The sequence below is a fragment of the Arabidopsis thaliana genome, chromosome 3 (assembly GCF_000001735.4).
Source record: "Arabidopsis thaliana chromosome 3, partial sequence".
Classification (NCBI taxonomy): Eukaryota; Viridiplantae; Streptophyta; class Magnoliopsida; order Brassicales; family Brassicaceae; genus Arabidopsis; species Arabidopsis thaliana.
Genome location: NC_003074.8, coordinates 14,056,372 through 14,082,585, shown reverse-complemented (window position 1 = coordinate 14,082,585; position 26,214 = coordinate 14,056,372). Strand labels below are relative to the sequence as shown.

Here is a 26,214-nt window from a genome sequence, read left to right as displayed (position 1 = left end):
CAAATGCAAATAGATTAAAACAACCGCATAAAATTAGAGTCATGACACTGAATATTATAGCATTATAAACATTATAGATCATAGCCTATATATATCGCTATTATAAGTCAATAAATGAAAGCGTTTTACTAATGCTATGGTAGAATATTCTATCATAACATACGGAAAAAATGCTATCGTATATGGAGGGTCTACCATAACAGGGGCATAACACAGCGTTTATGAAAAAGCTATTAATGATATTTTATAGCGTTTCTCTCGTGATAAGAATGTGGATATTTGTTGTAGTGTATCACACTGTTAGCTATTTTCGCAGCTCCTCTATTACAACTTGAAGGCTCCAACAAGATGAACCAATGAGGCTTATTTTTTGTGTAACTTAAAAGCTCAGCTATATGACCTTCTATAGCTGGCCAATCTTTTGGTTTAGCAATAGCTTGAATGATGTCTACTGAAGAAGCTCCAAACGTAACTTTCTCTAAATGATGCTTATTCATGCTATCTAAAGCCCACTCCCAACTCTTTAATTTTGCATCAAATAATGAAAGCACCTGAGAATAAGATCTTCTGCTATGTAGCAACACATGGCCATTAGGATCACGAACTATCCATAATGCACCAGTGATATGTCTATAATTTGCATGATTTAGGCAATCATTCTTCACCACTTTATCATTGTTTCATCCACATTTCGTCTCATTAGGAGTCGTTTTAGTGTGTTTTACATACTTAGGACGATTTTGCGTTAGGATTGCATGTGCATTGCATATTTGGTTGTTTTCAGGTACTTTGGATGCTTTTGGAGTTCAAACAAAAGAGAAACAGAACGAGAAGTCAGAATGCCGAATGACGCCTTCAGCAAAAGTACTCTATCGCAGCCTCGGGGCCCTGCCAGGCATATCACTCTATCGCAACCCCGGAGAAGCTAGCAGCTCAGTTTCACTCAATCGCGAAGCCGGAGGAATCACCCCATCAGAACCACTCGATCACCACTCGATCACCAGAAGGCCTATCTGCTCGTTCTGCACTCAACCAGACAAGCTGAGAACGAAGAAGAGAAGAGAAGTCGAAGCAACCACTCGATCACCACCTCATGACATCCACTCGATCGCACTCGATCACAGGGTCGCTGGACCATTCAATCTCGACTTCACTAAATCTCACTCGATCGCAAGGCGGAGCCCCTGAAGCCCAGTTTGATCAATGACATACTCGATCACAAGGAAACTCATTTTAGCCCGTCAGAGGCCAATGACAAATTCGGTCGCAGGATCATGACGTGAAGATTCGCTATATATTTAGTTTCCTTATTTGTTTTATTTCTCGCTTATATAAACTGCCTCTTAAGGTTTTCCCTAGGGCATCCGTTATTTATCTCGCTTTTACATTTCGCAACTTTGATAGCGGCAGTGTTTCTCTTGTGACTTTGTATTTGTGCACTTTCAAGTATTTGATATTCAGTTTTCGTCTAAGTCTTTCATCATTTCTGTTATCATGTTTTCAATCGTTGCTTTGCTATTCTCTTTGAGTATGTCTGAGTAGTGAACTGTATTTTTGAGGATGGGATAGATTAGTTTTGGTTTACTTGGTCGTTTTAGGTGGTTGAGTTTAGAATACTAGAATCCCTTCTGGATTAGTTGCGCTTATTGCTTGTTTCACTGGCTAATGTGGAGTATGAGTCCAGACGTCCAGCGCTCATAAGGCGTTTAATGGGCGTTGGATCCTATTAATTCCAGAGATATCTGACTCTACCCCAAGGGATTGGCTGTAGAGAGGGTATTGGCTTTAACATGTTGATTCGATAATGCCTGCTTAGTTAGAGATCGCTAAAGGGATTTAGATTAGTGTCTAGCTTTGCTTGAAGATTTCTATCACGGGAGTGAATTAATCTGTTGTTGAACTTGTTGTCTAGGGATAGCTTTTGTGAAGTTTTGTCAACCGCCTGAATAGATTAAGTAGACCACACTATTCGATTACCCCATCCTTAGGAATCGTTTATCCATTTGATTGCCTGTTATCATTTCTGCTTTGTTATTCACCTGCCTGCTATTGCCATTTCTGCTTTTAGTTTCATTTCATTTCTGTTATTGCATACTAGAACTGTTAGAACCAAACAACTTTCTGCTTGGCTTGACTAGAGCATTCTGATCATATCTCATCTGTTTGCATCACACCGGATTGGATTGACATCCTAAACTACTACAACGACAGGATAGTATTTTAGGATTAATTGACTAAAAACCTATTATCAATTTGGCGTCGTTGCTAGTTTGGTGTTTGTTTGCTATATTTGAGATCATTAGAAACGTTAAGATCAAGTTCGTTTTTGTTACACAAGTTACTAACATTGTGCCTTTTCTGTCTTTGTGTTTCAGGTCCCTTGCAACCCGCTTTACAGACGCATCTCTGATTCGTCTGTTATAGTCCAGCTGCTATTTGCTGCATGCATACACGGTCACAAGGAAATCAGAACCTCCTATTCAACGATAACATCGACCGTATTGCTTGCCAAAAGAGAGAACATAAAGACACAAACACAATGACTGACGTTGTAGATGAGCAAGAGCAACCTACAAACATTGGTGCTGGTGACTGCCCTCACAACCACAACCAGCGTCATGGAATTGTTCCACCTCCAGTACAGAACAACAACTTTGAGATCAAAAGCGGTCTCATTGCAATGGTTCAGGGGAACAAGTTTCATGGCCTGCCAATGGACGATCCGCTAGATCATCTTGACGAGTTTGAAAGGCTTTGTGGCCTTACTAAAATCAATGGAGGTAGTGAAGATGGTTTCAAGCTTCGCTTGTTTCCATTCTCACTTGGAGATAAAGCCCATCTGTGGGAAAAGACGCTACCCCAGAATTCAATCACAACCTGGGATGACTGCAAAAAGGCCTTCTTGGCAAAATTCTTCTCCAATTCCAGAACTGCAAGACTCCGGAATGAGATATCCGGATTCACTCAAAAGCAAAATGAAAGCTTCTGTGAAGCTTGGGAGCGCTTTAAGGGTTATCAAACCAAATGCCCTCATCACGGATTTAAGCAAGCTTCTCTTCTCAGCACACTCTACAGAGGTGTCTTGCCTAAGATAAGGATACTGCTTGACACCGCTTCAAATAAGAAATTTTTGAAGAAGGATGTTGAAGAAGGATGGGAGCTAGTTGAAAACTTGCTCAGTCGGATGGCAATTACAATGAAGACTATGACAGAAGTATCTGCACCAGGTCTGACTCTGATGACAAGCACCATAGAGAGATGAAAGCTCTCAATGGTAAACCAGACAAAATCGTCCAAATGCAGCACAAACATGTTTACTTCATCTCTGAAGATGAACCATTCCCAGTACAAGAGGGGGAGAATGATCAGTGGGCTGAAATCAGCTATGTTTAGAATCAAGATGGCTACAACAAGGGGTATAATCATTACAGACCAAACCCAAATCTGTCATATAGAAGCACCAATGTCGCCAACCCTCAGGACCAAGTCTACGCTCAGCAGCAGCAGCAGCAGAACCAACCCAAACCGTTTGTTCCTTACAACCAAAACCAAGGGTTCATTCCAAAGCAGCAGTTTCAAGGAGGATATCAACAACAGCAGCCACAGCCTGGTTTCACACCACAACAACAACATGCACCTACGCCTCAGAATTCAGACATAATGATTATGCTCCAGCAGCTCATTCAAGGACAAGCCACATGAGCAATGGAAATCGCTAAGAAGCTGTCTGAAGTAAACTACAAAGTCGACCGACAAGGCGTCGAACTTAACAACAAGTTCGAATCAATGAGCACTAGGATGAGATATGTGGAATGCATCCTTGCATCACCATCTGTTAACACAAACCCATGCCAGCTTCCAGGGAACGCAATCCAAAATCCAAAGGAGTATGCCACTGCCCATGCCATCACTATCACACATGATCGAGCCATGCCATGTCCCTACATCAAACACTGAGGACACTGTAATTCTAGAGGGGGAGGATTTTTATCAAGATGATGTTTTGGCTAACAACACAATCGAAGAGCCCATACTCACCAGTAATCCACTCGACCACAAGCTTCCCCAGCTACTCTCTTTGTTGAAAAACCGGAAGCTGCAAAGACCAAAGACATAGTCTTCGTGCCACCCCCTTACAAACCTCCGCTTTCATTCCCTAGTCGTTTCAAGAAAGTTCTGGTTGCAAAATATCGAGCCCTCCTTGAAAAACAGATAAAGGATATGCCTTTAGTGGACTGTCTTGCGCTACTACCTGACGAGCACAAGTACGTGAAAGACCTGATTACAAAAAGGATCAAAGAAGTCCAAGGAATGGTGGTATTAAGTCATGAGTGCAGTGCTATCACTCAGCAGAAGATTGTTCCAGAAAAGTTAGAAGATCCAAGATCTTTTACTCTACCATGCTCCATTAGGCAATTGACTTTCAGCAATTTTCTATGTGATCTATGAGCCTCAGTCAGCATAATGCCACTCTCTGTGGCAAGGAAGCTGGGATTCGTTCAGTGCAAGCCTTGTGACCTAACCTTGATTCTTGCTGATAGGACTTCAAGGAGACCTTTTGGCCTGTTAGAGGATGTGCAAGTAATGATGAATGGAGTAGAGGTCCCTACTGATTTTGTTGTGCTTAAGATGGATGAAGAATCTAAGGATCCTCTAATCTTAGGAAGACCTTTCTTGGCTTCAGCTGGAGCAGTCATAGATGTTAAGCAAGGAAACATTAATCTTAATCTGGGGGAGGATTTCCAAATGAAGTTTGAAATTAGGGACACTATGAAGAAGCCAACAATAGAAGGACAAAGCTTCTTAGTTGAAGAAATGGGTCAGCTAGCTAATGAACTGCTAGAGGAGCTTACTGACAAAGATCACCTACAAACTGCTTTGACCAAAAGTAATGAAGCTGGATTTCTCTCTAGTGAGACCTTGAGCTATGAGATGTCAATAGACTCACACAACAAAGTACCAGGATCAGAGATCTTTAAAGGTGTCATTGCGTTAGAAAGAGAGGATGTTGCATTGAACGAGGAAGGCTCAATTGATACTCGACTAAAGTGCTCAACCAAACAGCTAAAGTCAAGCATGAGGGCATCAAATGATTGGTTAGAATTCAAGGAGAGGTCTAAATGGCATGACAGAGCTATAAGAGAGCTAACACACACTGTGAAAGAGCTGAAGGATCAAGTCAAAGAGCTCCATGGGAAAGCCAACCAAGCACCACTCGACATCAAGGACGTCCCAAATGATGAAGTTATTCCTATGGTTAGAAAAGAAGGATGTGAATTCACATTAGAATAGTATAGAAAAGATGATTATCCAGATGATGAAAAATGAGCTTACCAAGAAAGGGCCATTGAGTACTCAATTACATACTTGTCACGAGAGCATGCTGAATTTGATGTTGTATCTACTAAGGAAGGAGAGGAGACGTCAATTCTACTCTATCACCCTCCTTGAGCCTAATGAGTGTGAGGAGTCAAGCTAGAGACTTAAAACAAGCTCACTTGGGAGGAAGTCCCACGTCTATCCCTGTATATAGTTTTTATTTTATTTTATTTTGTTACTTTTGATTTGTTTTGGTTTTGGTTTTGATTCTCAGGAAATGAATAACAGCTAGAGCAACATCAGGGATGCAACCGAGTGTTCAAATAAAAAATTACAATTTTTTTTGATGAATCACTTGATCGCAAGATGGGAGTAAAAGCTCGGGAGTGCGATCTAGTAGTTTTTGGACAACATCTTTCTCAAAGACAATGTCAAACTACTCGATCGTAACATGGAAGTGGTGTGATTGAGTGATCTCCTAGTGGAATTGCCCAAACCACTCAATCGCAAGGAGAAGTGAAAATGCCCGACATGACTTCAATGACAACCCGCCTGAAGACATGCCATCCAGCTGCCAGGACATTGCCCAACAAAAGGAAATCCACCTATTAACAGAGGGACCACACCGTTCCGCAAGCTCCCGCAAGGCACTCGTCTCATGAGCCAATGGAACACAGGAGGAAGAATGCTAGAACTGTACATTCATCAAGTAAAGGCCGGATAATGTCGGGCCGAAGAACACATGATCATCGTGCTCCACAACCTGCTGGGGTTGCGATCGAGCACAATGACGAGGAGATGGCCGAGCCACATCAAGAACTTGTCATGCATGCGGAGTACACTCAAGCAGATATGGATGACTACATCTCCAGGACATTCTACTGAGGTAACACACCAAAACCCTTTGTAAATACTGCTTTTGTTTTTGTTTCTGTGTTTATCTTGAATTCTTTCACAAATTTTGATTACACAAGGGACTGTGTAATTTAAGTTTGAGGGAGGATTCAAGACGTAATTGACTTGTTTTTTGTGAATATCATTTGAGTCTGCATATCATCTAAGTCATAGAAAAAAAAAAAAAAATTGAAATTTTTTGAAAATGAATTCCACAAAAACAGAGTGATCATTTAGTTGCATTACATTTAGGATAGAGTCTAGAGTGTTTCATATAGGATTGTTGCATATGCATAGGGGATAATGAGGAAATAGCCTTGTAAGCATGATGATTCACTAAAATGAGTTATTAGTTCTCTGAGGCATTTGAATGACTTTGAAGTAAAACCGCACCATGTTCTATAGAAACCACTCAGTGCATGTAATGACACCTTTCCCTGTCAATTTGAACTTGAATCTGACTTATAATTATCATGTTTGCATCGCTTTTGAACTCAAGGATAGAATACATATTTGGATTTTCTTTCACTTATTCACCACTCTTGTTAATCCAAGTAGCTGCTTCTATTATTGGAGTAGTTCCCCCACCCTTAACCAACCCTTCTTTCAAGCCATGTTATTTTGTGAGAGCATGTGAAGCCTATTTTCAGGATTGAGCTTGGTAGAACGTGTTAGGTTTGAGCCGACAAGAGTAGTATCTCATGTAGTTCCAATCCGCGTTTTCGGACTTGGTAGGACTAGGTGGGAATTTATTTGGGGATTGAGATTGAGTGTGAAAAGAAAACGAAAGAAAAATAAAAAATAATGGGTTAGAGTCCTTAGGAGAAGGAAGCTGAAAATCATATTGAGGTCTAGTAAATGTTTGGGAAGCATAGAATTGTTAAGACTTGCTCTAAAAAATAGATGGCAGCAAAAACAGAAAAAAAATTATAAGAGCCATAATAGTTTAAGAAAAACTCAATTCACTAGACTAGACTCATAGAGTTTAAGAAAAGCTTCTCCTTAAGAACAAGAGCCAAAGAAAAGAAAAGGAAACATTGATCCAAGAAAAAAAATCAAAATATGCCTTTAGTGCAAAATGGTAGACTTAGGATCATCATTGGGTTTAGAGATAGGACCATCTACTTGTTATTCACGGTTTATGTCATTGGGTAGATGTGGTGCTATTCTTGTATGCATAGGTTGGCACTTACCTTTAGCATTCTTCTAAAGCTTAGTCCTTTTTCATTGAGAGTCCCCTGCTATTAAAATCTGAACCACTTAAAAGGGACCATCTTTGTCTCATAACCTGTCATTAGCCAAATGAGTTCACTAGCGATTCATATCTTGATTCATGTTTTCGAACTTAATGAATGTTAAAGGGATTGGTTGATCTTGACGCATTGTGCATTTGAGTGTAGGTTTGGATCATAACAGAGCATGGCTAAAGTTTTTAAGTAGAAGTCGATCACCTCGCATTTTAGAACTGTTAGTTGGTACATTGATCTTAATTGTCATATCTCATGCTTTGGTTCTGAATCCCCAACTTCAAACATCTCCTTCCGCTTATGTCTTCTTGTTTGCTTGAGGGCAAGCAAAGACTAAGTTTGGGGGAGTTGATATGTCTATAATTTGCATGATTTAGGCAATCATTCTTCACCACTTTATCATTGTTTCATCCACATTTCGTCTCATTAGGAGTCGTTTTAGTGCGTTTTACATACTTAGGACGATTTTGCATTAGGATTGCATGTGCATTGCATATTTAGTTGTTTTCAGGTACTTTGGATGCTTTTGGAGTTCAAACAGAGGAGAAACAGAACGGGAAGTCATAATGCCCAATGACGCCTTCAGCAAAAGTACTCTATCGCAGCCTCGGAGCCTTGCCAGGGCAAATCACTCTATCGCAACCCCGGAGAAGCTAGCAGCTCAATTTCACTCAATCGCGAAGCCGGAGGAATCACCCCATCAGAACCACTCGATCACCACTCGATCACCAGAAGGCCTATCTGCTCGTTCTGCACTCAACCAGACAAGCTGAGAACGAAGAAGAGAAGAGAAGCCGAAGCAACCACTCGATCACCATCTCATGACATCCACTCGATCACACTCGATCACAGGGTCGCTGGACCATTCAATCTCGACTTCACTACATCTCACTCGATCGCAAGGCGGAGCCCCTGAAGCCCAGTTTGATCAATGACACACTCGATCACAAGGAAACTCATTTCAGCCCGTTAGATGCCAATGACAAATTCGGTCGCAGGATCATGACGTGAAGATTCGCTATATATTTAGTTTCCTTATTTGTTTCATTTCTCGCTTATATAAACTGCCTCTTAGGGTTTTCCCTAGGGCATCCGTTATTTATCTCGCTTTTACATTTCGCAACTTTGATAGCCGCAATGTTTCTCTTGCGACTTTGTATTTTTGCACTTTCAAGTATTTGATATTCAATTTTCGTCTAAGTCTTTCATCATTTCTGTTATCATGTTTGCAAACGTTGCTTTGCTATTGTCTTTGATTATGTCTGAGTAGTGAACTGTATTTCTGAGGATGGGATAGATTAGTTGTGGTTTACTTGGTCGTTTTAGGTGGTTGAGTTTAGAATACTAGAATCCCTTCTGGATTAGTTGCGCTTATTGCTTGTTTCACTGGCTAATGTGGAGTATGAGTCCAGACGTCCAGCGCTCATAAGGCGTTTAATGGGCGTTGGATCCTATAATTTCCAGAGATATCTGACTCTACCCCAAAGGATTGGCTGTAGAGAGGGTATTGGCTTTAACATGTTGATTCGATAATGCCTGCTTAGTTAGAGATCGCTAAAGGGATTTAGGTCAGTGTCTAGCTTTGCTTGAGGATTTCTATCACGGGAGTGAATTAATATGTTGTTGAACTTGTTATCTAGGGATAGCTTCTGTGAAGTTTTGTCAACCACCTGAATAGATTAAGGAGACCACACTATTCGATTACCCCATCCTTAGGAATCGTTTATCCATTTGATTGCCTGTTATCATTTCTGCTTTGTTATTCACCTGCCTGCTATTGCCATTTCTGCTTTTAGTTTCATTTCATTTCTGTTATTGCATACGAGGACAGTTAGAACCAACCAACTTTCTGCTTGGCTTGACTTAGAGCTTTCTGATCATATCTCATTTGTTTGCATCACACCGGATTGGATTAACATCCTAAAATACTACAACGACATGATAGTGTTTTAGGATTAATTGACTAAAATCCTACTATCAACCAGCCAATCTTTTCGTTTTTGACCAAGCAAAACCAATATTACACTTCAATTCTCGAGAGACAGGAGGAATCCAATTAGCATTTTGCTCTCTAATCAACTTTCCATTTTGTTTGATGTTTTTTGGGCAAATAGCCATTGATTCCCATCACCAAAAGCTTTAGCAACAATTTTATTTGCCAAAGCACCCTCTCCTTCAAAAAGAAGCTTATTTCTATTCTTCCATAGAACCCACATAATCCAAGAATTGCCAAATCTTAGATCTTAAGGAATAGCTCTAACCTTAGACAGTTGCAGCAAATGACTAATATTTGCAAAAATTGATCTCCCAAAACCTGAAACTAGAAATGGAACATTGGATAAGGCCCACATTTGCCTAGCAAGGGGGCATTGAAACAAAATATGATTGACTGTTTCAATCTTTTCCTCATACATCAAACATCCATCTTGGACTTTAATTCCTCTTGTTCTTAGTCTATCTTCAACTACAATAGCTCCTTTCAACGCTTTCCAAATAAATACCTTTATTTTTGGAGCTGTTTGAATTTTCCAAATTGAATCAAACAAAGGACTTAATGATGGACTTGTTTCAGCATCCGTAAACAAATTACGATGTGCTTTTCTACTGCTCAAATCATAACCAGACTTAACTGAATATAACCCATTTTTTGTTCCTGACCAACAAAAAGAATCTTCCTTTGAAGGCATAGGTCGTTGTTGTGAGATGATCTGAATCTCTTCAAGTGGAAACAGTTTCTTTACTCGACTCCAGTACCAATTTCTCATGTGTGGATCAATGAGACTCTTAACCTTCAAAGAAATATCCATTAAAGAATGAAGATTCATAGCCCTTCTAGATTTTCCATCAAAAACCCACTTATCAATCCAAACACACGTATTTTCCCCATTACCAATGACCCTCTTTAATCCCTGGATTAACAACTCTCGAACATATAAAATGCTTCTCCTAGCGTATGAAGGACGAGTTCCATATGGTGCATTAAGAAAGTCAGAATTTAAGAAGTATCGGCTCTTGAAAATCTGGTAAAACAAGCTATCCTTTTAAGTGAGTAACCTCCATGCTTGCTGATAAGTGTGCATTTTACATGTTTTGAGCATCTATTTGTCATCACTTTAGCATCATGATATATGTCAAATTAATCCTAAGACCACTCTCTCAAATAAAGAGGTCAATTGCAGCAATTAGGGATCGAATTCACAAAGTTCTCGGATCACGCAATAGACTAATGGCAAATCGAATTACGCTAAGTAAAATAGTAAATAAAATAAAGAGAAACAAAAGTAAGCAATAGAAGATTGGTTCGTTGTGAAACAAGATATTAAAAGCGTCAGGCTTAGGGTTTCTCAGGAGATAAATGATAGTAGATATAGAAATAGCTAAGTTGTTATCAAACCGTTCTCGAACTCAAACTATGATTTTAGAGTAACCGGTGGCGTTCCACGAAACTCTCTATACTTAGAGCTAAGATAACCGGAGAAGCCGAGAAATCCTATACTAAAGCATGCATTCTTATCAAGTTTGATTAATTCACCTAGAATCTAAACTAGAGCCCTTCTATGAGCCTACCTGTTCTTTCTTAAATGCCTAGGCTCATCTATGATGGATCAAATAGCAAGTACCTATGGTGGGCATACTTACTATCTAATATCAAGTTCTAGTTAGCTACTCTAGAACTAGCATTAAGAACAATCAAGAATTCCTACAGATAACCTTGCAAGGGGGCAATCTACAAAATCATCTATAACTCTAATGAGAAACCCTAAACCTGACAAGAAAACTACTCAAGCATGATGAATGAAGCAAACAACAAGATTAGAATAGAAATCAATGAATAAAACAAGAAGAAAATAGAGTAAGAAAGATCCAAATGGAGTTTCCACAAGGTTTTGCTCCTAAAGTACAAAAGAGATAAAGGGAATCGCCCCCAAAGCTTAGGTCTAAACAATGACCCTAAAAACCTAATTATATGTCTAAAACACGTGATGGGCCTTCATTAAACATAAGAGAAAGTTCTGGGCCGAATTTGGAAATCTTCAAAACATCAATAAGTTGCGTCTCGAAATTGCCGTCAGGAATTGGTGTCGCTCGACACCAGGGGTGGTGTCATTTGACACCTACGTGCATTTTCGTCTCCGGATTTCTACAACAGCTTAAGTTGTCTTTTGATCTCCAGAATGCTCCATAATCTCCAAATGCATCCCAAACATGTAAAGACCTAAAAAGGACTAGAAAAGACTCTAGAAATAACAATTAGACTCTAAAACTTATATCTAAATCATAGCTAAAATCGGTAAAAATAGAGTTATATCAACTCCCCCACACTTACCTTTGCTTGCCCTCAAGCAAAACACAAAAGCCGAACCCGTGAAAGAGGTTTGAAAACACATGAACTCCCAACATTCTCTAGTTTATTGCCAAGATAAATCTAACCAAATCCATATGCCTAGCAAGTCTAATCAAATCCTAACCAACATGTACTTCTCTGCAAGCTTACACAACATTCTAGATTCCATACCTAAGTTCCACAACTATATCCACCAGGCTTTCATCGCTGGGTCTCATCAAACAAGCTAATATTCAAGATCTTTCTAGACTCATTCCTATATTATACCGTGATAAATCGACCATTCTTTATATGTATGTTTTTCTTTGTGTCCTTTCTCTCCCCTAGACTTATTTTTTTTAGAGAGTAAAACAAAGGGGAACTCGCATACTAGATCGACCCCCTCGGCATTTTGCCAACCTTTGTAATTGATCATCCCAAATAATGTATAATAATGGGGTCATAGAAAACATTCCTACCCTTATACACTATCTAAAAATCGTCTCAATCTCTCATTATATTTTTTTTTTATAAGGGGCGAAGAACATATTCTTTTTATCACATTGGTCTCAATATCAGGTGAACAAGGAGTCAAGATCTATCAATACTAACCGTTTGAAAAGGTAAAAGGAAGAGCAGTGAGATTAGCTCCAGCCTTAGTGGTTGAGTTGGAAACTAGGATATCCTCAAGTCTGTTGGTTTGCCATCTAAATTTTCCAATAGTCGGATTGACTCGAACCTGCAACACTCATCAATCAGGCAATAAACAAGAGAAATATAGATCATGATTCCTAACTAAACTAATCAAAACCTCTTTTTTTTTTAAAAAAAAAAAAAAATGACTCAATAAACTCAAAAACGAAAAATTATAAGAATAAAAAATAAAGGCAATGTTAGTAAGAACCTCCCCCAGACTTAAACGACATTGTCCCCAGTGGCATTCAAATCCAAAGAAGGTGGGAAAAGTAAATCAAAAATAAAAGAAAAGAAAGAAAGGGAAAAGAAAAATCAAACTTAGTGGGTTGCCTCCCACTAAGCGCTTGTTTAGAGTCAATAGCTTGACTTTGGTGGAGTTTGAGGATCATGTGAATCAGATGGAGGAAGTAAATACTTCCTCGTAGAACCTCGCATCATCCAAGGTGGCGTATAAGCAGCCAGTGTGTGCGGTCTACCAAGGAAGTGAGGAATGTTAGCAGGACAGGACAGAGGTATGGGTGGTCTACTCCGGTTTCCTGAACAATCATCAAAAGAAAGAACAAGCGCTCGACAAGAAACTCATGGCTTGCTTAACCGTAAAACAGTTTTTAGAAATTTTAAACTCTTATTGATGAAATCAGGAGGTTTAGGAGGAGGAGATGAGTACCTTAGCCGTTTAGGAGGTGGATCAATGAGTAGAGGTGCAGTGGGTGACGTGACCGTAGTGACTGGCGTATCAGTAGTGAACTCAACACGAAAACCAGCTCTAATAAGGAACTCTGGCTCAGCCTGTGTGGGGTGTCACTTGGCTCTTGAGAATCTGTTCTAGCATGCATTCCATCCTACTCGTAGAAGTGGGTGAAGGGTGGGCTTGGTGAGTAGAATAGCTTGAATGACTAACCTAGAACATAGCAGGCCTGTTGTAGTCATCAAGTTGAATGGCACGTCCATCTACAACAGCTGCAGCTCTGTATCCGGCTTGGTGTCGAGCAACACCCTGGTGGTGTCGATCGTCACCCTCGGCAAAATCAGGTAGCAGGTTTCCCTACTCATCGATTTTCTGACCATCCTCATTGTATGCCTGACCAGCTCTGAACCTTAACACTCCTGCAACATCAGGTATTACTATCAACATCTTGGTGTTGCAATTTAATTCCTGAAGCTCCTGAAACAGAAGAAAAAAGAAAACAAAAAGAAAAACTGAATTAGTAATGAAAGAAAAGAAGAGTCTAGACTTAAATCGACACCTAGTCTAATGGTGAAGCAAAGAGAACTTCGGCAAAGGCGCCAAATTTGATATAGGTTAAATTAATCTTAAGACCATCTCTCAAATAAAGAGGTCAGTTGCAGCACTTAGGGATCCAATTCACAAAGATCTCGGATCACGCAATAGACTAATGGTAAATCGAATTACGCTAAGTAAAATAGTAAATAAAATAAAGAGAAACAAAAGTAAGCAATAGAAGATTGGTTGGTTGTGAAACAAGATATTAAAAGCGTCAGGCTTAGGGTATTCTCAAGAGATAGATGATAGTAGATCTAGAAATAGCTAAGTTGTTATCAAACCGTTTTCAAACTCAAACTATGATTTTAGAGTAACCGGTGGCGTTCCGCGAAATTCTCTATACTTAGAGCTAAGACAACCGGAGAAGCCGAGAAATCCTATACTAAAGCATGCATTATTATCAAGTTTGATTAGTTCACCTAGTATCTAAGCCAGAGCCCTTCTATGAGCCTACATGTTCTTTCTTAAATGCCTAGGCTCATCTATGATGGATCAAGTAGCAAGTACCTATGGTGGGCATACCTATTATCTAATATCAAGTTCTAGTTAGCTACTCTAGAACTAGCATTAATAACAATCAAAATGAAGAATTCCTACAGATAACCTAGCAAGGGGGCAATCTACTAAATCATCTATAACTCTAATGAGAAACCCTAAACCTAACAAGAAAACTACTCAAGCATGATGAATAAAACAAACAACATGATTAGAATAGAAATCAATGAATAAAACAAGAAGATAATAGAGTAAGAAAGATCCAAAGGGAGTTCCACAGGGTTTTGCTCCCAAAGTACAGAAGAGATAAAGGGAATCGCCCCCAAAGCTTAGGTCTAAACAATGACCCTAAAAACCTAATTATATGTCTAAAACACGTGATGGGCCTTCATTAAACATAGAAGAAAGTTATAGGCCGAATTTGAAAATCTTTAAAACATCAATAAGTTGCGTCTCGAAATTGCCGTCAGGAATTGGTGTTGCTCGACACCAGGGGTGGTATCGTTCGAAACCTACGTGCATTTTCGTCTCTGGATTTCTTCAACAGCTTAAGTTGTCTGTTGATCTCCAGAATGCTCCATAATCTCCAAATTCATCCCAAACATGTAAAGACCTGAAAAAGACTAGAAAAGACTCTAGAAATAACAATTAGACTCTAAAATCTATACATAAATCATAGCTAAAATCGGTTTAAATAGGGTTATATCACATCATATCATCACGATTTTATATAATTTCTCATCATTTGTCACCACTTTGCATGTTTAGGATAGTTTTGCATGCATGTTGCATATTTGTGTTGTCTTCAGGTGATTTGGAGCTGTTGGCGAGCTAATTGGAAGAAGCGGACCTGATCACAACAAAACACTCTACCCCCTGGTCGAGTAGATTAGATGGCTCCACGACTTCAAAAAACCACTTGACCCCTTGGTCGAGTAGAAGACCTCATCACTTCATGTCACCACTCGTCCCCCTTGTCGAGTACCACCATGAGAGTCACTCGATCACATCCACTCGGCCGCATGGTCGAGTATCATCATCTCCATCACCTGACCATCACTCGATCACACAACTCGACCACCTGGTCGGGTACCTCTATCACCTTCACTCGATCACTCTACCACCAAGCCGAGTACCACCATCTCTATCACTCGACTTCGTACTCGATTGCCAGCTTCAGATTCTTCTCCATTCCGCACTCAACAAGACACTCGAGCACAATGAAGGGAAGAAGACTCTAGCTTATCACTCGACCATTCACTCGACCACCTGGGTCGAGTGTCGTTCTTAATTCGTCCCAATACTGTGTCGTTTTGAGTATTCGGGTTTCGGAATATTTCGCTATAAGTAGCATATATTTTACATTTTTGTAACAAAACGTTTTATTCTGCAGACACTGTGTTCTTGACGTTTTTGTAATCCGGATATCTATTAATTTATTCAGTATTTGTTTTTTATTTCGTTTACTAAGTTGTTCACCATGTTATCATCCTGCTATTACTCTGTTGCTATCATGTTTTCATTCTCTTCATCGTTTATGTTCTCTGCAATGATGTCTGAGTAGTGACTAGGTTTCTGAGGATGGGTTAAAGTAGTTTAGAATTCTCAGTATGCTAGGTGGTTGAGTTTGATTTGTAGATCCTTCTGGATTAGTTGTTCTTAATGCTTATTGCTTTTTGATCAACTGGAATTTGTGCCTAGACATTTCCGCGCCCAAAAGGTGTTCGATAAAATGTCTGAACCCCTAGTTCCAGAGATCGTGGTTCTGTACCAAGGTATTGGTTACAGGGAGCGTTTTGGCTTTAACTTGTTGATTCGTAATGCATGTTAGGTTAGCTCTCGTCAATGGTGATTGAGTCTGGGACTGGTTTAACTTGAGGGTCTCTGTTGCGGTGGCACTTAGATTTGGTTATCGAACTTGTTGTCTGGGGATAATTTATTGAGCATGTCAATCACCTGTAAACTGAAGAAACGAAACTACTCAATTACCCCATCCTCAGAAATTCTTAATCTAATTGATTTCTTTGTTTATTCTGCTGTTGTTTACTGCATCTTGTTACATATTGCTTAGTTTTTGCATTTTTCCTGTTACTCGACCTGATACTCGACCACCCAGTTTTCTGACAACAGACTGTGCAGTCGAGGGGAAAACGGGATTTTCATACTCATACTTTTATTCAGAGTGTATTTTCATACCTAAACAAATTTGTAAGGTATTTTCATACCTAAACTGTATATTTATTTGAATTTCATACCTCAACTTAAGAAAAAGTGCAAAATTCAAAGTCAAACTAACGGGTGTTAGTCAAATCCGTAAAGATGCTGAGTCAGCGGACATGTGAATTATGACATGTCTAGAACGACGTCGTTTTGCATAACAGACGTTTATAAATGATAAAAAATTTGAAACAGACGGGAATTGAACCCACGTCGTTTAAACCTTTACCCGGAGAATCTAACCATTTTTACCAACAAACTTTATTGGTTATAACTCAAACGTTTCAATATATAAGGATAACAGTTTTGTGTTAAATTGTTTGCAAAACAAAGGTGTCGAACTTGCATCCTCAATGTCTTTTAACGGAGTGTCTAAACATTCCATCTCCATTTTCATTGGTTATATCCCAAACGTTTTAAAATATAAGGGTAATTATTTTGTGTTTTCTCATTAATAAAAATTATTTTGTATTAGGAGGAATGAATTAAATTTTATGGTTTGTAATTGAAATTCTAGAATATGAAAAATCAATTTCAAATACAAACCCTAAGTTTATTCATTTCCCTCAATTCAAAACGTTTTCGTTTTATTAATGAGAAAATACAAAACTATTATAAAATTTATTCAGTTTCAGTTTAGAAAGATTTTACATTCTAAATTTTTTAACATTCTACATTTTAGAATTTTTCAAATTGAAATCGATTTTTCACATTCTATAATTTGATTTCAATTAGAAACACTAAAATTTGATTCATTTCCCCCAATTCAAAACGACTTCGTTTTATTAATGAGAAAACACAAAATCATTACCGTTATATATTTAAACGTTTGACGTATAACCAATAAATATTGTTGGTTAAAATGGTTTGGTAATCAGTAACGATGCTCTTAGGGCGTGGGTTCGATTCCCGTCTGTTGCAAGTTTTTTTTTTTTCTTTTTTTTTTATCATTTTAACGTCTATTATGCAAAACAACGTCGTTTTAGACACGTCATAATCCACGTGTCCGTTGACTCATCGTTTTCACGAAGTTGACAAACACCCGTTAGTTTGACTTTGAATTTTATACTTTTTCTTAAGTTGAGGTATGAAATTCAAATAAATATACGGTTTAGGTATGAAAATACCCGACAAATTTGTTTAGGTATGAAAATACACTCCAAAAAAGGTACGGGTATGAAAATCCCCTTTTCCCTGCAGTCGAGTATCTCTGTTACATTTTCTGTCTGTTACTCGACCACACCCAGTGCTTGGCAACAAGCTGTGTTGGTCAAGTGTTTTAATTGTCTGCTTGAATTTCTGTTTCCTGCATGTTCACTTAGGACTGCTAGAACACCCCAAAACCTGTTCTTGCTTGACTTGACTCTGTGAACTCTGATTGCATCTTGATTGCTAGCATCACACTCATTTGGATTGACAACCTTCAGTACTACAACGACATGATAGTGCTTTAGGATTAATTGATCTTAAAAACCTATTATCACTTGCTTAGCTAAGAGAGCTTGATTAAAAAATTGAAGATCTTTAAAACCAAACCCTCCTAGTAAGTTAGGCATTGTAAGCTTCTGCCAACTTACCCAATGAATTTTCTTTGTATTTTGCAAATTGTTCCACAAATAATCCATCATAATACTTGTAAGATCTTTGTAGAGACTAACATGCAACTTAAAACGCGTCATAGCCCTAGTAGAGCCATTGCAATCGATTTCAACAAAACCTCCTTGCCACCTTGAGATAAAGATTTTGCATACCATCCTGACATCCGGTCCTGTAACTTGTCTTTGATAAAACCAAACAATTGGTGCTTAGATCCACTGAGGCACTCTGGTAGCCCCAAATAACGACCTGTTCCACCTTCTAAATGAATCCCAGATCTTCGCTTGATCCACTCTTTCATCTCTTGTTCCACTTTTACTCCAAAGGTAATTGCAGATATATCTAAATTGATCATCTGTCCAGAAACTCTTTCATACTTAGACAAACAATTCAACATTTCTTCACATTCTTCTTTATTACCTTTACAAACAAACAATGTATCATTAGCAAAGAGGCGATGATTAACAAATGGCATTGAATTATTGAATTGAATACCCGCAGCTTTACCTTCTCGGCTTGTTTGATTGAGAAAATGAATCAAGGCCTCAATACACAAGATAAAAAGCAAAGGAGACAAAAGATCTCCTTGTCTAATGCCTCTTTTAGGTTTAATGTAACCAAAAGGTTGCCCATTGATCATGACTGATTAAGAAACAGAAGATACCCAACCCATAATCCATGAAATCCACTTCTTATCAAAGCCTAGAGCTAACAGAATTCCTTCCAAAAAACTTCATTCTACTCTATCATAAGTTTTAGACATGTCTGTTTTAAAAGTCATTAACTCATTGGATAGCACATTATTAGACTGAAGACCATGCATGATTTCATGAGCAATTAGAATGTTATCAGATACTAACCTCTCAGCCACATAAGCAGATTGCGTCGGTGAGACTATCTCTGGAAGATAGACTGTCAGTCTACTCGAAATGATCTTAGAAACAATCTTGTATAAGACTAAGCATAAATTGATCGGTTGAATATCTGTCATTCTCTAAGGATTCAAATTTTTTGGAATGAGACATAAGTGTGTATGATTCCACTGTTCTGGAAGAACACCTGATTTAAAGAATCCCAATACCTCCTCAATAACTTGAACCTTCACAACTGACCAGTATTTCTGAAAGAAAAGTGCTGTAAACCCATCTGGACCAAGAGCACTTTCACCATTAATTGAAAAAATAGCATTATAAATCTCCTCTTTAGTTACTTCCTTAGTTAACCGTTGATTCATTGAAGCAGAAACTCTAGATTGAAATCCAACTAAATAAGGTGAAAGCAAAGCAGGAGAAGAAGATTTAAACAAATCATTAAAAAAAATAGAGAAGCAAGACGTTCTTTTTCTCTATTTAATGTTTGTTCAACACCTTTCTTATCCAGCAAGAAATTCAAGGAATTTTTAACTCGAGTGGATTTCACACTAGCATGGAAAAACTGAGTGTTCTTATCTCCTCCAAACATCCATTTCTCTCTGCTTTTTTGTCGCCAAAATATTTCCTCATCACTAAAAGCAACACCCAATTGCTCTTTAATCTTATAAATTCTTTCCCAGCAAGGACATCTAACACTAAGCCCATCATTCAACACCTTTCTCAATCTCTGAATTCTATTTTTAGCATTAAAATCGGCAGATATTTTCCAAATACTAATACTTCTACGATATTCTACAATACTAAAAATAGAAGAGTGAGTACCTTTTGAAATTTCACTGTTCCAAGAACTGTGAATAACATTTGCAAGATTAGGATCATCCGCCATTCTTTTGTCAAATCGAAATTGCCCACAAAACACTTCTTGATCATTAATGAATTTGACTAACACAGGTCGATGATTAGAACCTAATTTCTCCAAAAACCATTGATGAGAATTAGGAAACATTGCAAACCAAGCTGGATTTCCAAACATCTGTCAAGCTTACACTGAATCCATTGATAATTCCTTATACAGCCCCAAGTAAAACTATTCCCCGTACTTCCCAATTCATGCATCCCACAATCAGTAAACATATCTTTAAAGGGTCTAAAGGAAGATATCAGCCTAAGAGGACCTCTTGACTTTTCCGCATTAGAAAGAATCTCGTTAAAGTCACCTATCATATACCACGCTTCTTTTCTCTTGAGACCAAAAGTACTAATTCTCTCCCACAACAAAGATCTAAGACTCGCCACAGGATTATCATAAACACATGAAACAAACCATCTCTTACTACCATGAGAGATCTGCAAATCAATTAGATGTTTGTCTTCAAAAAGGAAATCTAAATCCAGATTATCTTTCCAAAAAATTGCCAAACCTCCACTCTTTCCTTCAGGTTCTATTGTACGATACTTATCATAACAAAGCCACCTAAAAACTTTCAAAACAAAATCACCTTTATTCTTTGTCTCCATGAGGAATAGAATATCCGGAAAATGTTATTTTCGCATTTCTTTCAGGTACCGAATTGTCCAGGGATTCCTCAAACCCGGACAATTCCAACCTAGAATGCCTTACTGATCCAACGGCGGTTCACTTGGAACCACCGTAGTTTTATCTTTCTTTAGACAAGCAGAAGATTCTGACCATGTAACATGGACTTTTCTCTTGAACACTTTAGCAAACCGATTCTCAGAATCATCAAAACTAACTTGATCTCCCTCCGACCCATCCGATTTGGATTTAGTTTATCGTAACAAAGTAATTTTCCTTTTCTTAGGATTTTTCTGCTTCATACTTAACCCTGAAGAACCAGCATCAGACATGTTTGCTTTAAAACCTGTAGATAAATCAAAACCAGAAAAACCTAAGAAGAGATCATCATTAAACTCCTTGGAGAAGTCCGAATTTTTTGATGAAGAAGAAGCCTTCATCGCATCAGCTAGTAGTATAGGAGTTTCTTGCTTGGAGATAGCTTTGCCTCCATCATTTATAAACAATCCTTTTTGTTTATTTGTGACTTTAGAAACCTCACTAGAAACTAACACATGACTTGGCTGAAGAAACAGACACAAACTCTTCCCTCATGAGTTAGCCTTTGACAATGAAAACATTTAATTCTCTCATAATCAAAGGTTATTGCAACTATTTCACCAGTAGGAAGTTGTACTTCTTTTGACTTCCGAAGCGGATTCCTAACATCAAAGAGAACCCTAACACAGACATAATCCTGAGCTTGAGATTTTTCAGGATCAAAAAGTACCAGTAACACCTTCCCAACACACTCTGCTACTTCTTTAATCGTCTCCTTTGTGTAATGTTAACCGGAATATTACGAAGACGAATCCAAACTGGAATGAACATCAAATAATCATCTACAGGTTTTTCAATCCATCTTTCCATTACAACACACCAATCGTCTTGTGTCCAAACCCTTGTTTTTAAGATTTCATCTAACTCAACATCAGAGTTTAAAATAAACTGAAATCTCTCCTGCGATAAGGCAATACCCCGAACTCTAGAGGACAATCTCCAAATTCTAGGCATGTCTAATATTCAATTAGCCATTCTTTGATGTGTAGGATTCAAAAACCGACCCAAAATACACCACTGATTTCTCTTTATAGAAAAAAACTTCGAATGATTTGAGAGAATAAGAGGCTTCTCCTCTGCAATTGACATATCTTGAAGCGCTTTATGTATATCCATATCAGACTTTAGAAACAAACTATCAACAGAACCAAACCAACACAGATCTAGCAGATCGAAACGATTAAACAGATCACCGACTGATCAAACATAATTACAAACGGAAGAACAGAACAATTACAAGATGAAATACACCACCGACAGAAAATGGAAATATCTATGGACAAAGGCTCAGCTCAATTCGACTATGATTGAGAGAGTAGTTCTGAAGCCCAATAAAAATGGGACAACGACAATAATCACGGCGATAATAACCTCACCATTCTATTCTGCCACCAAAACTGAAAAAAATTCTAACGTGCCACTAGTTATTGTGAGTACCACTCAAGGGTGTGCAATTACCCTTAGCTCCTTAATGAGTAATTGAGAATAAATGATTAGTAAAAAAAGAAAAAAAGAAAAAGGTTAATTCCATTTCATTTACGCTCCATTTCCCGCATAATGTTTATACCTCCGGCGACTTAAGCTCCGATTTTGCCGGCGACTTGAGATTCGATTTCGGCGGCGACTTGAGCTCCGATTTCACCGCCGAGTTAGCTTTCGGGGTCGCTGTAGCTTCAAAGACGAAAATCTGCTCCCAAAATTAGCTTCCTCCTCACCGGCAAAAGTAAATCCGATCTCCTTTTGATTTGTAGATTAATGTGAATTTCTTGTTTGAGTTAGTTGTTAATAAGATAAAATTGTTGTATTGTTCATTCTGGGTTGTTGTATCGTTTTGAATCATAGAGTTCAGTGAGTCTTCAATCAAAATTAACGATTTGTAAAACCCTGAATTGACCAACTGGGACAAATGGTAACACTGAGACATAATAGTACAAGGGGTACAAACAATAGGACAGGTGGTACAAATGGTATTAGTGAGATATAATATAGGTACAATTATGTCTAAATCTGAATGATTACGTTATTGTGTTTTAATAATTTATTTGTAATTATAGGAAGCGATGAAGAACAAACACACATTCATACAATTTGACAATGAGTATTATTCAGAAGAGCATGAGTGGATTTCAAACAATTCTTTAAGCGGTGTATTGTTGAAGACGTCAAAGGTAACATACTCGTTGTTAGTAGAAAAGATATGCAAGAAGATTGGAATAGATGAAACCTCAAGGAAGGTGAAATTGAGTTACATTCTATGCACATCTGAGAGAGAGACATCTATTGTAGATGATGATGACTTTTTAGGGTATATAATGGTAGTGAATGCTAAGGGAATTAGACCAGCTTTGCACGTGGAATTAGTAAATAAAGAATCTGAGAGGGTGGAACAAATTTCAAGGGTAGAGGGAAGAAGTTCAGTTGGTGTTAATTTTGAGGAGTTGAATGCATTTGATGTGGAAAATGGTGGAGTAGTGACGATTTTTGGAGTAGAAATTGCAGGAGGTAATTGTGTGAATGATGAACCGATTATTGAAGAGCCTAATTGTGTAGAAGAGGCTATTGAGAATGCTGATAGCCGAATTTTTGAAAAGGCTATGGAGAATGTAGTTATTGAAGGTAGGGAGCATGTGGATAGCCAGATGGATGTTGATAAAGATAATGGTATTGATGGTAGAATTAAGTATTATGAGCTTCCATGTGCTGGTGAAGGAAGTCAGAGTAGTGAGAAAAGTCAGAGTGTTAAGGAATGGGAAGATGGAACGGGGATTGAATTGCACCAAGAATTTGTTTCTAAGGAGGTCGTGCAAGATTTGGTTAATAGAGCTGCAAATAAGTATTGTTTTGCGACCGCAACTGTAGAGTCAGATCCAAAGCGACTCATGTTACGATGTCGGCAATCTATAACAACAGGTTGTAAATAGTATTTACGATGTGCAAAAGTAAAGAGCTCAGATTATTTCGGTGTTAAAGTTCAGAGGAAGATGTACTCATGCAAGCGGTCTTTTAAGACCTCAAGCAATTGTAAACATACCGGCATACCACGATTAATCACGTCTATTTTGCATGAGGATTATCCAGCTGAGTTTCAAACTCCACCACCTAAAAGCATAATGAGTATTGTTCGGGGAAGAATGGGTTTGCATTTTTTGTATGCTACCGCGTGGAGAGGGAAAAAACAACACATTAGTGATGTGCGTGGTAGTCCTGAAAAAAGCTACACCAACTTGTACTCTTATATGTACGTATTAAAGGAGGTGAATCCCGAGACAATATCATATGTGGAAGTTGATGCACAACAAAAGTTCAAGTACTTCTTCGTTGCTTTGGGTGCTTGCATTGAAGGGTTTAAAGTTATGAGGAAATTTGTTATTGTGGACGCCATTTTTCTTAAGACCGTATACGGCAGTATGCTAGTTTTCGCAACAGCCCAAGATCCTAATCATCACAATTATATCATTACGTTTGCTGTAATTGATAGGGAGAACGATGCTAGTTGGTCGTAGTTTTTTAACAAGCTGAAAACCGTTATACCGGATGAACCAGGTTTGGTTTTTGTGAGTGATAGACATCAAAGCATCATCAAATCAGTTATGCATGTGTTTCCAAACGCGAGACTTGGCCATTGTGTTTGACATTTGTCTCAAAACGTAAAAGTAAGGGTGAAAACTGAGAAGGAAGAAGCGGCGGCTAAATTCCTCATGAGATAAGACAATTGATAGTCTTACTGCCGGATACCACAACTAAACCAGGGAGAAATCAAGAAACCCAGTTTCCATTAACAGTGGAACGTCGTCGAAAGAAGACTAATAACAAGTTTCAGCCTGGGATTAATATCAACGCGTGGTTGCAGCCCGAGGAGTCCGACTGATAATTAAATGTATATTTTGTGTTGTATTGTGTTGTTATGTCTGTACCGTGTACTTGTACCGTCTGTACTATTGCTTCATGTATTATGTTTTCATTTTTAAGTACTTTGGAATTTTGTTAAGTGTTGTTATGTCTGTATCGTATTCTTGTACCGTCTGTACTAGTTCTTTCATGTTTATCTCTTACAACAAAACCTCTATAAATTAAGACTCGATAAATTAATAATTGTATAAAAATATCAACTATATATATTAGAAAGAAATTTAATTTTAGTATTATTTCTTTTACATAAATTTGCATAAGTCTTTTTATTTAATTTTAATATTTTTCTTATATCAAAAACTTTTTTTGTTGTTTTCTATACATGATAATTATTAGGGAATTTTGAAAACTACCTTGTTTATGAGTTTTTGTATGAAAAATACACTTCTCTCCACTTTTAATTAAACTACTAGATTTTAAGCCGCAGTGTACCGCGGGAACAATTTATTTTTAAAAGTTAGTATACATAAAAGTTTGTAAATTGTATCTATCTATAAAATATTTTTATTTTATAGTTTACAATTGTTATTAAGTAACGTCCTGCCAAACCCGTCCCGCCAACCCGTCCCGTAAAAAAACCATTAATTTTATTAATATTGATCTTATTTATGATATGTTTATGAATTATTGTCTAAATATTTTGTAATTTTGTAGTAAGTAAATGCTATCAAATATCTCTGCGATTTGATGATTATAATCGGATTGGTATAGTCATGGAGAAAAGCAATATCAAAAATGATAATTTTGTAGTAATTAAATGATATTAAATATTTTGGAAGTTTTATTTTAGGAACTAATCGTGTAGGTAATGTGGAGAGATTTAGGGAACATTGTTAAATGTTAAATATTTAATTCGAAGATTTGTTTTCTAATTATCAAAAACAAACATTAAAATCCAGTGGCAGCCATTGTAAATAAGTCCCAATTACAGGATTTATTTCACAAAATGGCTGCAAAAATATATATGTAGATAATTTCTAATATATTTGTAGGAGAAAAAGGAATAAACTAAATTCAAAATCTTAATTATTAATTTTGACTATTTATGAAACAAATACAGTTTATTTATTTTATCCACTAAAATCTATTTGGTTATAATTTTTTGTAACAAAACAAAATTAATTTAGTCCTACATGTTTTGGTACAAATCATACATGGTTCTGAAACATTTATTAATCACTTATACTAATTTTCATACGATCTAAAAAATATTTGAAAATATTTTACTCATCAATTCAAAAAACACTTCTTACATTATATGGTATGCATTGTATCATGTTGGACCAACTTGACATAAACATGGCGAAACGCATATATTTATACAAATTGTATAACTAAAACATTAGATTTTATTATTAAACATTTTATATCATCTGTCCAACTATAAGTTAATGATATTTATGAAGTCCAACTCTAAATATTAAAACTTCCACAAAGTACAAATAACTTGAGAACCGTACAACTGAATAACTGAACAACTATGGCTAATGCGCAGTCTTTTGTCTGGGCCCGCATTCCACGTTTATTGGTAATAACTCTTGTGTGTTCAAACTATGTATTTTAAATTTCAATTCAAAGAAGAGAATCTTTCTCATTAAATTACATTTCTTTCTCTCTCTTTCTTTCTTCTCCTTTCTTCTCTCTTTTTCTTCTCTCCTTCTCTGCCGAGTTCTCGAACAACAGTGCTGACGAACATTCACGACGAACCTCCGCCGACGCCGACC

The 26,214-nt window shown here is 37.6% G+C and overlaps 5 pseudogenes across 5 annotated transcripts; 2 read left to right on the top strand and 3 right to left on the bottom strand.

The window, feature by feature from the left end:
- Positions 1 to 2,443: 2,443 nt before the first annotated feature.
- Positions 2,444 to 6,201, top strand: AT3G33537 (annotated as a pseudogene; the record flags this gene model as incomplete). The annotated part of the gene is made up of 1 exon: positions 2,444 to 6,201.
- A 3,241-nt stretch (positions 6,202 to 9,442) lies between these two features.
- On the bottom strand, positions 9,443 to 10,525 carry AT3G33545 (annotated as a pseudogene; the record flags this gene model as incomplete). The annotated part of the gene is made up of 1 exon: positions 9,443 to 10,525.
- Positions 10,526 to 12,837: 2,312 nt separating this feature from the next.
- On the bottom strand, positions 12,838 to 13,660 carry AT3G33555 (annotated as a pseudogene; the record flags this gene model as incomplete). Its single annotated transcript has 1 exon — positions 12,838 to 13,660.
- Positions 13,661 to 17,961: 4,301 nt separating this feature from the next.
- Positions 17,962 to 21,703, bottom strand: AT3G33565 (annotated as a pseudogene; the record flags this gene model as incomplete). The annotated part of the gene is made up of 1 exon: positions 17,962 to 21,703.
- Positions 21,704 to 22,641: 938 nt separating this feature from the next.
- AT3G33570 lies at positions 22,642 to 24,278 on the top strand (annotated as a pseudogene; the record flags this gene model as incomplete). Its single annotated transcript has 1 exon — positions 22,642 to 24,278.
- Between the last annotated feature and the right edge of the window lie 1,936 nt (positions 24,279 to 26,214).